Source organism: Anomalospiza imberbis, chromosome 6, assembly GCF_031753505.1.
Source record: "Anomalospiza imberbis isolate Cuckoo-Finch-1a 21T00152 chromosome 6, ASM3175350v1, whole genome shotgun sequence".
Classification (NCBI taxonomy): domain Eukaryota; kingdom Metazoa; phylum Chordata; class Aves; order Passeriformes; family Viduidae; genus Anomalospiza; species Anomalospiza imberbis.
Genome location: NC_089686.1, coordinates 41,360,508 through 41,378,473, shown reverse-complemented (window position 1 = coordinate 41,378,473; position 17,966 = coordinate 41,360,508). Strand labels below are relative to the sequence as shown.

Below are 17,966 nucleotides of genomic sequence, written 5' to 3'. Positions count from 1 at the left end.
GTATCTTCTATCTTAGTATCCTGGTCTGTCTATTTTCAAGTCACAGGAGTTAGGAGGTGTGTACTTGACTCCACTTTATAGGATATGCACTAGCAACAAAATAATTTCTTTATTAAATTATGAGAATTTATGTTTCTGTACAGAATGCTTCAATTATGTAAACCACCAGTTCAGAGACTTTGTGACCAGGGTACACAACACACTCCTCTTTCATCTTTACAATAAGGCTCTTATTATTTAAGGCTCATCCCTGCAGCTCTTAATAATGTAGAACAGGCTCATATGGCTAATTTCTTTAGCATTTGTCAGTGGATATTTATTTATGGGAGGCAGCTGTCACACTCAAAACATGCTAGACATTTCCTCCACAAGAGAGAAACAGCCAATGTGTACAGAAAAACCTGCCTTTCTCTTTGATCTATGTTCAGACCTTTAAGCAAGTAGTCAGCCTGATATGCATCTTACATAACAGTGGGCAGCAGTGGGTGTTTAGTTAGCAACTAGTGATAAGGTCCAGAGGTGAAATCACCTACTTTTCTCAAGAAGGTCTACCTATGAAAAGACATTTAATTTCATTCTTTACAGTGGTCCCACTGGACATTTTCATTTTCAACTTTAGTTTTTATGATGTCTTTCATCCCAAAAGGTCTTCAAAGACACATTCAGCTGCACAAATAGCTTCATCCTGGTATGAGGTTCTGCAACTCTTAAATGACATGTACAAGTTACATGACTGCTCAAGACAGTGAATGGTAGCCTCTAATAGTTACTACTAGAATTTGATCAAGCAGTTATATTTTTCTTCCAAAGTTTAGATATTCTCTTTCTGGTGTCTTCAAAAGGAGTTTTTACCTGTTGTCTGATTAGCAGAGTATCCCATCAAATTCCTGCTGACTTTAACAGGTTTGGTATAGATCCTAGAAGGACAGCAAACATGGATGTGAGTCTTCTTACTAGTGCATATGTCTTTAACCCAGTTAAACAGCTGATGGGATGAAAACAAATTCTGTCCAGTGTTTCTGAAACCATACAGGCTTCTCTTGTAGGACAGTCCAGGTTCTGTGTGGATCTCAATTCAGGGAGCCCAATGATACTCCAGCCAGGTGGATCAGACAGCACAGAGTGCCAAGGGATAGCTACTAGGTACCTGTTAGCTACATTAACAGTGTGCCTCATATCTTATTATTTATCTGCTTGATACCCATGTGTTCAAATTTATATTACTGCTTGTGATGTAGCATCTTGTCCTCATAACACAGTACTCAAGCATTTTGCCCATGTAATATCTTCTGACTGCAGGTACATATGTACTTTATGTGTTTGTTAAAACCATATAGATAAGATTGAGCTGTTTCTAAAAATCACAGCTAGTCCTCCTGTACATACTTATTTGAGTAAACACTGGATACCAGCACAGTGAGATATCAAAAATAGAAAGGATTTAAGGCTGTTGCTAAAACTTATTCCACGTTGCATTTTTTAGACTTGAATTTTTATACTGATAGCATTTTCCAACATTATTTAAACATTATGAAGAATATTCATTGTGCACAAATCAAGTTGGCCATAATTTCTATTCGGTTTCTACGTTTCTCACATCAATATGTAGCATTTTGCTGATTCTGCAGACTGAAACCATTTATTTCTCTTTATTTTTGATAATCATGCAGGGCTTATAGGTTTGTGAGGAAGCTAGCACCTAGATCATCGATAATACAGTTTTATTCAAAAAGTTGAGTTTTTCTGGTTAGTAGCATGCAGGCAAGCAGCAGCCTTAAAGATTTAGTACTTAGTTTTAAACCTAAACATTTCTTGTATTTGTCAGATGAGCAGATTTAATTTAGAAATACAGAAAGGCAATACATCTAGACCTCCACGACATTTTACCACATTTTTTAAGAAATGTATGGTGAAAGATAATATTTTCCAAGCATCTGATGTGTCATAATGTTTCTCATTTTACTGACATAAACAAATGGCAAATATTTTACTTTTTAGAAATGTATTAGACCTGACCATCCCTAGCAACTTTTTCTTCATTCAATTTAAGCAGATTTCCTACACTCAACATGTCATTCACAGGTTCTGAGTTGCAATTCCCAAAACAGTAAGAAAAACAGAGCCATAAATACCAAATGTTACACTGTGAAACCACAGGTCACTGATTTGCACTCCAGGGACTCAAAAGTCTAATGTTTCTATTCTGTTAGGGAGTATGAGGAAAAGGAATCAGTCTGCAACAGGGGCCAGAAGTCTTTGCAATACAGTCCCCAAAACATGGATGATTGTGTTAGGAACATAATTATTCTCTTAAAGGTTATAGTAATTACATCTCTAATTTTGTTTGAACACAGATTAATTCACTCTGCTAAGATCTAGGAGAAAAGAGACCTCCCCAGAGTTCATTAAGAACTGTTGGAAGAATTTTAATTGCAAAAAAGGTTATGCAGAAACATTTCTTCCTACAGAATAAATAAAATAATGAGAAGCTACTAGAAATTTCCATGCTCATGTAGAAGGATAACAATTGTGTGCCCTGTGAGAGTCACTTTGGTGTGTTTAAGCGCAAAAAAGATACAAGTTTTACTTAGCAGGCTTTACTGGATTCATGGAAAATCAAAAATAGCAGTTTCAAACAGCCTAATAAAAGAGATGGACATACTAAAAAAGAAGAAAGAGTATTTTTCATGAGCAGCACGACCCAAAAGCACACACTTGAGAAATTAAAATGATAATCCATATTAGGCAATCCTGTCTTTAAACTGACTATAATCCATAATTACCAGTTGTCTCAGTATTTCAGTAAATCAAGATAAATATTTCACCATAGATACACCTGTCACCAGGAATGAAGTCTGTAACATTTGCCCATGAAAAGTAAGAAGAATTTTTTTTTTTTTCAAAACAGTATTCTTTCAAGTGACACAGTTAACCCCCAGTGTACTTTTTAAGCCTTTTCACAGAGACTGAAAATACTGTAAGGAGAGAAAATTAGTCAGCAAGCCTTTCATTTCTTAAATTGAATTAATGTTTTAAATTTTTTGTTTTCTTAATTGTGTCTAGGAAATCCCCTGTAAGAGAAACCAGACATTTTGACTGTACATTTTTAAAGGCCTGAGCTATTTCATTTGAGGACCACTGTGTACACGTTGAGCAGCAAAAGGATTGCCAAAGCTTTGTACAGAACATTTGTTTGTCATGGGTGACATGAAAGAAATTTCATCTGTTGATTTGTTTAGTTAGTTGCTTTTTCCTTTCACTTTATTTCTAGGTGTCCTGCTAGAACAATGACCACACAAAGCTATTCTTCTTCTGGACAGGGGAAGAATGACAGGTAGGTCTTTTCTATTATATGAAGAAAAAGGTTTCCCTCTGCAGTGGCAAGTACCTTCCTTCCCCCTTTTAAAAAAGAGTTGACTGGGATACAATCCCTCCTTGCACAAGATTGTATAAAAAGAAATCATTATTTCTAAAGTATTTCAAGTAGTTCTGCAGGTATCCAAGAAACAAAAAAGAAGCTCAGTCTGTTAATATCCATATTCTAATTGGATACCTAATTTGCAACACTGGAGTTGCACAAAACACGTATAAACAAAACAGCAATTAACCTTTAGCTCTTGGCATTTTTTTCTTCTACCCAACATGGGTCAGTTACCATAGAGATTATACCTACAAGATCTGCAGATGTGTGTCAAAACCAGCTAGAGTCTTAATCTCAGCCACATCTCAGTATGGCACCAGGATAATTAAAAATCTGCTAAAAGAGAAATGAAAGCGCATCTGAAACACTAAGAAGAAAAACCAAAACAGTTAAAAGGAAAACTGCAACAAGGAGGGAAGGACTTTGAAACACTGGCCAGAAAAAGTGTCCTTTCATAAAGACAAGACATCCTGGTCAGACCTCAGGGTCTTCTCTTGAAGTCAATGCACTGTGAACTTTTAGTGCCTCATGTGATTCAGAGCTCAGCACAGAGCAGGGCCTGGACTATCCACCAGCTCAACTCAAAGTGTTTGATTCCCTAGAGCGGAACCACACACCAAGGCCAAAAACTTATTCCATGCAGCAGTTATTTTCAGCTGCCTATGTGTAGAGCTCTCTGTAATGGTCCAGGGAGTACACCGAAGCCCTAAATTAACTGTTCTAGTTAATGAAGAAAACATTAAAATTGGCAGGAGTTAGCATCCTGTCCTGATGAGATTTTCTCAAGGGCTTTCCTGCAGTTTTTATAAAAGCCAAAAAAAGAGTAAAACTATTGTTTAAGGAATGAAAGAGAAAAGACTCTTCAGGTTTTGATTATCCTCCTAATTTTATGTAGGATTGCATTTTGGTTACCTTTCCAAAATTACCTATATAAGCATTCATATGATACACTTGCAAGAGAATTTGTATAACACCTTCAAATAGAATAGCTTTTTGCACCATCTGAGAGGCTTTGTTAAAAGTCCTTTCTGCAATGTATTCAAAAGGAAATTTGTCAGCACAGTGTTCACCATTATGGCATGGATATTTCACTGAGATAAGAACCATGGGCTTCAGAAAGAGAGAAAAGTTCACAGAGTGCTTGGAAAACACACATGGTATTTTTCTCTGCATCAGAAAGGAAATGAAAAGTAGTCTCTGTGTCCCACAGGCTGGATCATGTAGTGCATTACCACAATTTTATTGGAATCATCATCATAAAGTTCATGTAGCATCACTCAGGTTAATGCATCACAAAAAGACTGAAGAACATCTAGAGAATTAAACAAATCATGCTAACAGAGGAAAATCAAATACAGAGAGAGCCATATTGAGGAGCTGTATGAGTGCCTACAGCAGTACTCTGTATGTACACAGTGTCTTTTAGCTGACAATTGCAACTTTCAATGATCTGGGACTCTGAGGTAGGGACACCTTATTTCTTTCTTTCATCTCAAAATAACTCAGTCAGAAATACAATCCACATTACCTGTTACAGCCAGTGCTTCAAACCAATGGACTGCATTACCTTGAAGTTAAAGCAGAAGAGATGAGAAAAAAGACCTGAAGAGATAAAAGCATAGAGAAAGCAGGGGATTTTTACCGGAACTATGAGCAAAGTTATAGATTAGGTAAAAATACAAAGCAGAATCTTGGAGAAAAAGCCTGATGTATTTTTCTTTCTTGGGGAGAAGATAAGATGAGAGTGCACCATAATCCCAGAACTCCAGAAATGTTAATTGGTGTCTGGAGAAGCAGGAGTCAGTGGGGTACCCCAGCAACATCATGGAACTCGGCTGTTTTATTTTGAAAAAGTAGTTGCAGCCACCCTGAAAGCAGTATGGAAAGAACTGGTTGCTGGAGCTTAATGCATCCTTCCTGGCTCTTATTTCTGAGATTATGGCTATACAAATTATTATGAATTACTGTTTGTACAGTACTCTGGCCATGTAAATCACTGTTCCTTTGTAAGTCACATGCATTATTAATGGTATAATTCTCATGAAACCAAACATCTTTATTTTACTGGGCAAAGCATGTAGAAGTTAACAACCAAAACAGAACAACATTTCTGTAACAGAACAATGCCATTCTTCTCTTTGAAATGAGGCCAGGTAGTAATCCCAGATGAAGCTGAAGTACATGACATGGGAGGTTGAATATCACTCACGCTACCATGTGTGTGTGCAAGAGAGACAGAAAGTGCCATTACCTCCACTTGTGCATGAAATCCTATTCAGAATGTTTCAGTGCTATGGATTGGAAGGGTAAACCTGCCACCTGGGACTGCTTAATGAACATTGTAATTAGCAGCAACAATTAACTAATTGTTAACCTGACAGGAAACAGTGCAGAAGCAGCCAGTCTGCCTGCCTGTGTTGTCCTGAATGCTATTTTAAATCCAGGAGTCTTGCAGCATATTAGGACTTCTATTTGTGGTTGGAACATGATGGCTAGATGCATTTTTCCTAATGCATCTCTCTTAAGTGAAGTACCACCACTGCCTTAAACAATTTCCAACAGAGTAATCAAAAATTAGCATTGACAACACTTCTGATCAAAGGTAGATTTTTTTTTTCCCTATCTCCTACTTTCCCCCAAGGGAAAAAATTTTTAAAAAATCAAAAAAAACCCTAGCCAAACAAATAAATAAATAAATAAAACACAACAACCTGAAGGATATTGAAATCCTAAGGGTAAAATTTTAGATGAAGAGGAAATTTTAGAAAGACCAGACAAGGCAGAGGTCCAGTATCCTAAAAGTGACTATGGCTTTTAAGATCAACAGAATGAAAGATAGTTCTGGACCATAAAAACAGCTGGTATGAAATTAGAGTCCTGCACAAGGTGCACAGAAGGAATTGTTGATCCACAGGTCACTATGGAAAAGCCTGCAGCCTCTGACCCTACCACTAATTGCACAATGGCACTGAGGCCCTACCCCTGCCTCATCACTGAGCCCAGCCTGCTGCTGGGGACCTGCTGCAGAATTTCTTAGGCCCTCTGATCTTTGATGCTTCTTAGACCAAGGCCCAAATTTTATAAATCCATTGTAAATACAAATGCTTGTCAGCATTCTTGAAACAGATGGTTTTACTTCAACTACAGCTAACCACAAGCAAATTTCACAGTAGCTACTGCCATAATATGTAGTAATCTGGACCTTTACCATGAAGTAATTAAAGGAATGAGCACTTTATGAGAAAGTCATTTGGGCTTCCACCTTACTTGCTTCAGATTTTTAGCAAAACACAGATCTATTTCTGAATTAAGAAATTATAAAATGCTGGTTGATATAAGGAAACACAGCAATGTTAGCTGTTAGGTGTTAGCGAGAATTAAATAGTTTCGTATTTCTCTGCAGTTCCTAGGCATTTCTTCCTTAAATTTTACTCAGACACACACTAGTCAATCGATTAGCAGAACTGTGCTCCTCCACATCTTGGCATTTTAGTCCACAGCCACCCCCCACTGTTCTACTCATCTCTTCACAGCTGCTTCCCATGCTCCAGGCTCCACATCCCTCTCTGAGTGCTGCCAGCTTTAGCAGTCAGGACGTCTGGGGCCAAAAGTGTTGTGTTTCTTTATAAGCCAATAGACCTTCAGTGCTTCTGTGAGGCATTCCAGTGGGTCTGGAGTCCCTGTATTAATGTCACACCAAAAAAAAAAAAAAATTCAACTTCTCTCTGAAAACACATAGAAGCAGAGGAGTAAGATGTATAACACTGAGAATGAAAGAAAATTTAAAATTCAGTCTATATAATGTTAATTACAGTCTCTCACTCAGCTTATTTAGATTATTTCTGATTTTGTTAACACTATGTAATGGAATGGTCTAACATTAAGTTTAAATTTGGCGGACATTCATTGGTACAAAGGAATAAAATCACCATCCCAGAATGTTCAATGTATTCTGATATTCCAAATCTAGTTCTAATTATATGGCAGGTATATTTGTACTCTGCAGAATTCAATGTAGCATAAAAATCCTTAGCTGGCTGAAAAAAACTACCTTAGGTACCAAAAATAGCTTAGCTATGACAACAGAGGTGTCAATTTTGGTTAATTTACACTTTACCCAGGCAATCTTTACTTCATTAGGATCACTCTTTCTGATGCAGCACTTACAGAAAAAAAGGTGGTCCCAGGAACTTGGTCCAAGGAGAGCTAGAACAAAACACACATGAAAGAGTCCTGACTAGGCAAGATTTTGCATCTAAATTGATGAACCCACAGACTATTGGTGGGGAATCATTCACTTTTATCCTCTACAGCAGCCACCACCTACAGCCCAGCTCCCATTGTGTGGGTCTCCCTGTCTTTGCAAAGTCAGGCAATAATGGGATGTGGCCTATGCCATGGCCCCTTTTCATCACCTTGCCTTCTGATTCCTGATCCACCTCCTGCATCTATCTAAAACCATTCCAGGTTCTTCATGCTACACCACAATCAGACCATCACGTAGTCTTCTCTGAGGTTTGACTTCTGGTTCATTCAGCAACAGACATTGCTGTTCTTACTGTCAACAAGCCTCAGCCTGAACATATATGATATTTTCACTGAATCACAGCAACAAGTTGACACCAGACAATTCCTTTGGTGGCACTTACATTGGAGAATTCTTCTTCTGAAGGAAGATGGTATGAATAGCCCATATCCTTCAGCAGGGGCTTTTTAGGCACCCTGGCAGGCTACTTCCTCTGACTGCTTCAAGCTCCACTATACCTGAACTGACAAACTAAGAGTCTGAGTCTTCAAGGCTATCAAGAAAAGCTAGCACCTTCAACTGGCATCAAATTTTCTCAAAGTGCTATAAATAGATGCCTTTTGTTTGACTTGTTCTTAGGGGTAAGATGACATCAATGAGTTTTATAGAGAGAATTCTCTTATCTACCCTTCAGTATCACTATATGTCCTATATTAAAAATTTCTATTAGGGAATGCACATCGTCACCTTATCTGGTTTTACCCCACAATAACAATAAAACAAAAATCCAGACCACCTAACTATGTGCCAGGAGCACATCACTACTTATCTTTTCTATTTTACCGTGTAAGCCTGAGATTCTTTCATTGCCTAAAGTACTTTTTACAGCTTATCTAGCTTCAAATGTGCTTTGAAATACAAACCTACGGCTTTGCAATAATGACACTTTCACATCTTCTGATCACTTTTGGGAAATCAAAACTGAAAAGCACATTTGAATGGCAACTTTGGGTCATGTGCCCATGCAGTGGAATTCTTAGCTGAGGCTTCAGGACGTTGAAAGGCACAACAAAGACAGAGGAGCTGTTCCATTTTGTGAGATGTACTTGGAGGACAAGAAAGTTGGAAATGGCATAACACAGTTATTCGAGGATAAACTGTTATATAAGAAAGAGGCTTTAAGAAGGAGAAGCAGCAAAATTTAATACAAAAGGCTAAGAAGGGATAAAATTTTTTTGAAGTTTTTCTTTGCATTCTGAGCATCTGAGATCAACAGATCACAAGGTATCAAGGGCAATGGAGATTTTTACTCTTTATTCTTACTCAGAAAAGGCAAGCAGACACATTTTATTTGTCCAGGCTTGCATAGCTGTTGACAAAGGGAGAAGACCCTCTCAAAGAATCCATAGCATGAAGACGGAGCTAGAGGCAGATTTTCCTGACTCCAAATATGGTGGTATTCTTCACTAGGTCTCTCTCCATTTTTACAAAAAATCCCATTTCCTGAAAACATTAACTGCTTGCTGCAAAGCAGCAAAAATTAAACTTGAAATGATTGAGATATGTTTCAGAGAACTTTTTTAATGGTTCATACAATTAAAGTCAGATTGTTCTGAAAGTATTTCAAGATGAACTTCCATTCATGGCTTGAATGCAAAGCAATAAGAGTTTGCATTTTTAAGTGGAAAAATGAATGGCATCTTTTGTAACTAACCTCCTCATTAAGTGTTCCTCCTTCTTCCTTTGGGCTTCCCAAGTCACTAGTTTACACTAAGTTAAGCTTACAGTGCAGCACAGTTGAACAATCTGTATTTTCATCATCTTCCACTGGAACTCTCAAGGTCAATCTACTAATCAGTTCATTTTTCTCAGAAATCCACAAGGGTTGATTACCCCAAGGGCATCACTAATTAATATTCAGGTTTGAAATAGAAGACAGTTAAGTTGGATGCTAATTAAAGCTGGAGAGTTTCATCCCCAGAAGCCCACAATGAAATCAGTTTTAGTGTTAGAATGTGTTTTGAACCACCTATTTTTTTCACTTTTACTATTTCAGAAATTCCTTCTGGAATCAAATGCACCAGACCTCTCTTCTGTCCAGTTTAATGGTCTGAGACATATTTGTTTAGCTTTAAAAATCCCTGCTGTTATTTCAGAGGTCATCAGACACCTTACACATCATCATGAAATCTGGAGGGACATTTGTGAACATCCAGCAATTTCTGCACTTTAAATCATTTGCAAAACATAGAGTCTGCTTTGTCGTGCAGCCTTGCCCTTCACAGGAAATCTTAGTGGGCATGAAGGTGTTTGGAGGATGAGAGAACTTTTCTTTGACCTCACCCAAGCAAAAATGATTACGACGTCCCTGATATACATCCAAAGCTCACTGAAGACCTCTTCTAAATCCTGTCAAATTGGTGGGAAGACTGCCACCCATTTAAAGAGACTTCAGCTCACATTTTACAAAGACTTGAGAAAATGAAGCTTTATGTGCATATTCATATTTTTATGAAGATAGCTTTACCTCATGGAGTTCCTGCCATTTCTCATTTACCTTAGTCTCGATACAATTCAGGAACTATCAATAACTATTAATTTGTCATTTTCAGATTTACATACAGGACACTGCATCACCCTCAGTGTCACTGACATTTGATATCCTGCTATTTTATTTTCTTGGAGGGCCAGGGTCTCTGAGGGACAAAGGATTGGAAGTAGTGTGCTGCACCCATTAAAGTTAATTGCATGCAAACATTAGAAGCCAGACACCCATTTCAGTCATGAAATATGGATAAGGATTTGCTGAAAGCCATTTATATTAAATTACTTTTATGATAATATTTAACTTTTTGATATTAAATATTTAGTGCCCTTCTGCTTCCCCAATATGATGCACCTTAAAGTCCCATATTTTTGACAGAACTGCAGAAAATTGAACAGGCTGACTATTACCTTCAATGCTCTTCTTTGAACCAGAGGTGGACAAACAAGTCAGAGCTATGAGCATCTGCATGATGCACCACTGGACTAGGTGCCAACAAGTTGTGGCCAAATGCAGAACATAAAATTTCAGACAGGTCCAGACTCACTGTCATGTTATAGAAGAAGGCAAGATAAAGCTTGGTGCCACTGCAGCACCACTATCTCAATTGGGAGTTCTTACCATAGCAGAGTCAGGATTTCCCCCTGCCCTACCCCTTAGAGAAAAACCCTTTCCCTCACTGTTTTTTTTTCCTTTGTGTTCCACAGTAATTCAGAGGGGAAAAAACAATAAAACATCAAAAGCAGTTGTGCATTTTGGCTCCACTTCTCTTTCCGATTTAGGTAAACTTGATGTTGACTTCAGCTTCCCGGGTAGATAACATGGGAACTCTCTGCGTACCAGCTGCTTCTGCTCCTAATGATCAAAACCAATAGTTCAGATTATGTTTCAAAAAACAGCAAAAGAGATGCTTCAGCTGCTTATGAGGGAAATACTAGAGTGGAATCAGCAGTTATAGCCTTGAAATATTTGCCTCTGAACAGAGTGGAGTGACAATATGATACACAGAGAAGCACCCAGCTGCTGGTTGTGATCAAAATCTCAAGTGAAAGACCATGCAAATAAAACCCATCTTATCACTGGCAGTATCAAAGATTATAGAAGGCACATTCACTAATCTATACAGAGGTGCTCAGTCCTGGGAATGAAAAGAAATTAACCACAGGAATATTAACTGTCCAGGGAAGTGGATGGCATTTGCCCTCTTACTAAAGAAGTGTATCTGACTAGATGTCTGAAAAGTTGGCCAGAGCAGTTTAATCATGCCTGTGGCAAATATCCCATGTAATTCATAAGCATCTATGTATAATTCACATTTAATTTTACCTAAATGCAAAATCACTGTATATGATTGAGATTAGTTCCTTCCCCATGCACTCACACTGAAGTGGGTTGTCAGGTTTCTTCCTCTTCTCTCCAAAGATAAAGAAAAGCTGGATATAGCTCTAAAGAGTAGTGCAGAACCTTTTTGGAAATATCCATCAAGTTTCTTCATTTGCTCAAGTGCTTCAAGGAGAGTTTAGACTACGCATTCAGTCATTGTCAGTGATAATCAGAGGAGCAGCCCTGTTTCTTTTCTCTGCATTCAGCCAAAGCTTATGGATGAAAAACAGGTGCTTGTAGTTGAATTCAAGTAAGTTGGGCCAACTGGCAGAGTGCACAGCCCACGGAGCTGGCAGTTCTGGTGTAGGCACCCAAGACTACTGATACAAAAGCACATTTGGTCAATGCTGTGCATCAACTGGGTTCCTCAGCTTTCAACGTCAAGCTCTCACAGTGCTTCGTAGGAAAATCCAGCTAGTGAAGAAAGTTACAGCACATTAGCTCAGCTACAGGGGTTATAGCAAATGCACCTACCAGTCTTCAGCTCTGTACATGAGCTTCCCAGAGGATGTGAAATTAAGTTCTTAGTCTTGGTCTCTATCCTCAACATGTTCAATGGCTTGAGGCCAAAATAAGCTAGAAGCTAGGCACCCAGAAAATTAGAAACACACACATGCTGTGTTTAAAAAAAAGCTTTAAATGACTTGCCAACTTCCTAATAGAAATCTCCTACAAAAATTTTTTCCACAATAGATAAAGAAATGGAGAAGCAAGCATAACATTTATGTCTGTAATATATCAGGCAGCTGCCAACTCATAAGAATTTGCTTTTCTTCCTGTCAGTCCTTGTCTTATTGGCTGCACATTGTTTAACATCTCCACCACACAACAAAGGCATCTCACATGAAATGATTTCACGTCCTGTGTAAGCCTGACTCAATCCACAAGCAGGGCCCATGCTGTGCTGTGAATGAAGCTCCGTACAGAAAGGTACCACCGCTGCATCATCAAAGCCTATACTGTGAGACATAAAAGGACAGCTAAGATTACAAGGGCAAGTTTGGTCACATCTACGTTTCTTGTGCAGGTTAAGACCCCATTATCCAAGCTTCCTACTTATATTGCCCAGATGGTGCAATGACCTAGAGTGAAAAGGTGAGCAAACACAACACAGTGTGCAAATCCACTAGTTTGGGCCTGAGTGCTACCTAGGCCCCTGAGCTAGTATAAAAACATAACTTTTATTAATACCACATTTATTGGGTTTTGGTTAGGGGAATTCACAGTCTTAATGTTCGTCCTGTTTTGTGTGAAGCTTTTCTCAAAAGATGCTACCCAAGAGTGTGAGCTGAAAAGCAAGTTCTCACTGATTTCTGTGGAGGCAAGGCCAGATCTCCTGTGAGAATGATGATCCCTCAAGCATGTCAATCTGCTCCATAGGACCTAGACCCAATCCATAAAATCATTACTCTCTTGTCCTGCTTGAAGAGGTGCCTCTTCAAGCACAGGATAATGTTGATAAAACCTTGTTTGACTGAAATTCAGCTTGGAGGGTACACACTCTGAATGCTGCTGCTGGGTAAGATCAGAACTTCCTGTTCTTCCTGTCCTCCATTCCCTAGGTTTTCCTTTGTACCATCTCTGTGGTGTGCCATTGTGTTCATAGAGCAGCGAGCAGAAAATGGCCTGGCATCTTAGGAGTCTACAAATTCTTACCACAGAAATAGCAGGTAATAATAATGTCTCTGCATGTACTGGGGCAACTGAGTCCAGGGGATTTATTCATAGAGGAAAAAGGTACTACATTGCCTGGCCAGATAAAAAGTTTTGTGTTGCATTGACTGCACATTAAAAATAATAAGAGGTTGTCTGTTCAAAACTGGAATTTATTATAAGCAGCTTCTTTCCAGCCAGTAGTGTGGGCCTAGATGTTGAGCTGCCTTTCAGCCTTCTGCAGGTAAGAGATAGGAATCCTCATGCCCTTGGCTTCATCCTCAGAACTGTCATGTTACGGCCAGCTCTTCTGACCAGGCTCTGCCAGATCCTAGCAGCTTCTTAACTCTGCTACTGCACATTATTTTCTCACTGGGTGAGTGCAAGGGTGCTGTAATTCCCCAGTCCTAGGTTGCTAGTGTCCAAGATCAGGCTGAGAGCAAATGATTTGCTGTAGGTTCAGCATTTGCAAAAGCACTGCCTAGGCTTGTCAGGTAGCAAATTACTTTGGCTGTGCGTGGCTCATCTTGGCAGAAGGAATGCCAGTCATTGGAGGCTGGTGACATTTTGCCTGCCACAATCTACAGATGCTCACTTGTTACAAGTACATGTTGCACTTGTCTCACGCACTGTAGCAATCAGCCCTTTTCTTGGATTTAGGTGAAATGGTCTGAAAAGGGACAAAGGTTCATGGTATTGGAGCAGCAGTTTAAGAAGTAGTTTTGATGCCTGCCCAAACAGCTGTTAAAGACAATAGAAGTGCCAATTCAGAGCTGGCAGAGTATTTCAAGTGCTTTCAGTGCACAAAACTGTGATGGAAGTGACAATCAGATGATGCCCCAATCATCTTTTCTCATTGGAAAAAGCTTAAATGTACAGTCATTTTCAAGAAGATAAAACTGGTCTAAGGAAAAAAGGGTTTTGTTTGAGGGCTTGAGTGGTGTACTGAACAAGTCAAAACATATTTTAAAGCAATTTTTCATAGCCAGGGCTTGCATTAGAAATTTTCAGGGGAAAATGAAGCATATCAGGAAGGCGGAAAGCGTTAAAAGCATAGACATGACTTTAAACCTCTATCAAGAAAATAAAGCAAACCTCTAAAGAGTGTCATACCTGACGTAATTCCATCCTTTCATGAAAACTAACGCCTAAATAATTTTGGTTACCCCAGTCTCCTTTTCCATTCCCTCACATCTCAAACAGCTGTGGTGCTTGCTCTAGTGTTACCCTAATGCCAAAAATGTTTGTTCATATTAGGGAGATTTTAGGGATATAAGCAAGTGTGAGTGTGTTCGTGTAATGATTTTGAAATATCTTCCCACTGTCTGTGGAAAGGGACCCAGAAGAAAAGATCCAGAATGTCTGCAACAACTGGTGAATGACTTAACTTCAAGGGAAAACTAAGTGCCAGAAATTCTCTTCTTCAACACTCCACAGACCTCTCCTTCCTATCCTGTGTCACCAAAATATGCTTAAAGGATCACACTGAAACTTTGCAGGATAGTAGGTGCTCATTTTAAAGATTTAATAAATTAAAAGGCAGATCCAACAGACTATGGGTCTGCTAATGTCAGATGTGAATTGCTGCAAATCCACATGATAGATCTGGGCTGTTCTGTGATCATTGTTTTCCCAGAACACAGGCCAAGAACTCAAGTTAAATGGCCAACCATGGCAGTAGTGAAATAAGAGTTTGTCAAAATCAGTAGAGATTGAACTGAGCTCAATAAAATACATTTTATGGCTTCAAGCAATAGCCCAGGTTAGGAAAAAAAAAAAAAAAAAAAAAAAGATCTGCATTTATTCAACAAAGGACTTGTATTATTACTAGTGGATTTGGAAAAAATAAGCAGCACAGAACTGCCTGAGTCTCTGGTTGTCCGCTGTTAAACTGGGTTCTTAGTCATATAAGCCAAGGTGAAGTATTAATGACCTTGATCCAAGGAAGCACTCAATCACATTCCTAACTTTGGTTTTATAACCAGTCACCTTGGAATCTATTGTACAGATCGAATACTTAAAGGTACACATAAGTCTAAGTATTTTCCTGCCTAAATCTTTCAAATGTGGAGCTAATATTTATAAACAGGAGACAAGATGAAAAAAAGCATGAAGTGATCCAGACCAGGCAAAAATAAAGACCAATAAGTGCAATTGCAAAATGTTTCTAATTATGGGAGGAAGTACAGAGGCACTAAAGTAATGCAACTCAAAACTCTAGATACAAACATTAGATATTGTACATGAACTGCAAGACTGACTAACAATGTAGCCAAAGGACAGCTTTCCCCAAAAGCTTGGACACAATATTGCCACTGGAAATTAATTTAATTAGATGAACAAGAGTATGAAAGTCCCCTTGCAAACATGACTACTCACGTATACACAAATGCAATTATTTTGTGTTTAACTGACAGGGGAAATTTGTGTGTGAAACTAGCAAGGAGAAGAACTATTGCAAAACAAACAACATGGGAAAGAGCTAACTGCACAGTCAATGCAGGAAAGAATCTGTGTTCTGTCTATGACTCAAGGAATGAAATAGAAAAGTTAAGAGCTCACACCGTGAGCTCCCAGCAGTATGACTGTTTATGTGCAACAAAAGGACTAAATAAATACAAGGAAATGGGGAGGAAAAAGTTCCATCAGCAATTTTTAACCAATTTTTTAAAGAAATACCCTTTCATGGAGCTTTAGCTCCACTTACTGGCTGTAAATTAAAGTCCTCATATATACTCAAAGGACAGCTCCCAAATAATTTTTACTGCCTTCAGGCTGATCTCCTTTTTCTTCCATCTGAGCTCCCTGACTAACCTTGGTGCAGCTTAAATCTGAGACACAGCAGTCAGAAGAAGTTGGTGAACTCTGCATACACCACATTCCTGGTGCTCTGAACTCCCCTAGGCTGCCCAGCTGTTTCCAAGTGCGTCCGCTTCTGGCAAGGCTAAAAGGGTTACCGGGATCTGGAACATGGCAGAGGCATGGCAGAGTGAATGTAATTGTGATTTGTGGAGAGAGATCATGTACAAGCCTTTGTAGAGTTGAAAGATATGAGTATTTATCTGCATGAAGCTGTGGCCCTGCCACCTCACTGCCAATGTCTTTTTAAACCTACTACAAAGGGTGCCTGCTTCATATCACAGAGCCATGGAGACTGCTATGCTTATCTGGCTTGGCTCTTCCTTGGCATCACAACAGGATTTGCAGATTGAGTTACTTTAATCCTTCTCAGTCTTATCACAGAGTGCCTGTGGAGTGTGTGAGTGCACACACTTACAAAGAGCAAGAAAAGCCAAATATAAGAAGAGCTGCAGTGTCCAAATGTGGGTTTGGAATTTACTGAGTTACCCATGCACTAAGGCAAATGGCAAATGGTGGGCTCTGTAGGAATAGGTACAACAGTACCTATAGATAGCTGATCAGAGAAGAGCAGGGCAGCCTGAACTTGTGCCAGCAATATTCAGGGGATCTCAGCAGTTACTCATTCAGGCATGGAGAAGCACACATGATCCACAGAGTTACAGAGGACCTCACTAGCAGAAGGAAAAAAAAATTCCTTCCAGACTAGGGAGAACAAGACATGCTGTAAGTGGTCCATTTAAGGGTATTGCATTACTCTAATTGAATCCAAACAGCAAAAGTTCCTTACAGAGACAGAAAGCAATCAAAGGTAGACTCAGCCATGAGACAACTGTGCCAAAAATACATTCATGCTACCTGTAATATCAGATCATCATCAAGAAGGGAAACAATGTTCTCAGCCAATCCCCTGTTCTTCAGTACTGTAGATTTTGGACATATGAATAGCTTCACAGCTGCCAGTGTTCACAAAGTTTCTGACCATCAACATGGTGAAACAGACTGGGTTTCCCTACATATTTCCTAGTCATGTCTCAATTCTTCTGGGAAGAATCTCAGGAATGTGAATTAACCACCTGCTGTTGTTCTTGCCCACAATCAGGTACTTCACCCAAGTGCCTGATGCCTGTCACAATGGACAGATTGCAGTGGCATGTACAGGCAGTGGGTAAGGCAGAAGCACAGGTGGTAGAAAACATTGTTTCTGTGATCACTCTGAGTCTGCAGGGAGTCAAGGCTGCCCCTTGACTTGCTCACTTGAGACATAAAACATTGCAGCACAACTGTACTAGCAAAGCAGTCATCTTTAGGTCAGAGTTAACTGAACCCAACATGACCTTGCTTCAGCTTATTTTTCTAGTGTAGAAAAGCCCAAAGGCATAATGCAAAGTAACACACATTAAGAGGGATTACCTTAGAAAGGTTAGCTCTTCATTTAATCATACATTTCATTTATTGCTCAATTAGCATACCTCATGCATTTTCATCCCTCTATTACCTGTAGTATCTTTAGACCCGGAGCTGTACAGCTCAGCTCTCTGCGAGACATTTACTGTTATCAACTCAGATAGGTAAATCATTTTCTTTAGTCCAGGCTGTCAGCATCTATCCTTTCAAAGGAGATGATAATTTATGTGGTATTTTATGTACCACAGAAAAGGACCCTTTTTTGTCTCCTTAGCTCCCTAGCTGCACTAGGGTTGAAGATCTTCCAGGCTGCATGCAGGTTTCAGGGCCCAAAATCTCTACAGTCTCCTGCTCATCAGGGTCTTTGGTCTCTATACACCAGGTAGCACCTAACTTATCATGTCCATGAGTAAGAACTGCAATATAGCAGTTTAGAAATGCAGAAGGAATGA

At 39.1% G+C, this 17,966-nt stretch overlaps 1 long non-coding RNA gene across 1 annotated transcript; it reads left to right on the top strand.

Moving 5' to 3' along the window:
- Positions 1–3,162: 3,162 nt before the first annotated feature.
- Positions 3,163–15,019, top strand: LOC137475894 (uncharacterized). Its single transcript, XR_011000117.1, has 4 exons — positions 3,163–3,334; positions 12,623–12,690; positions 13,450–13,492; positions 14,584–15,019. It is a non-coding gene; the product is annotated as an uncharacterized lncRNA (long non-coding RNA).
- The last annotated feature ends 2,947 nt before the right edge of the window (positions 15,020–17,966 follow it).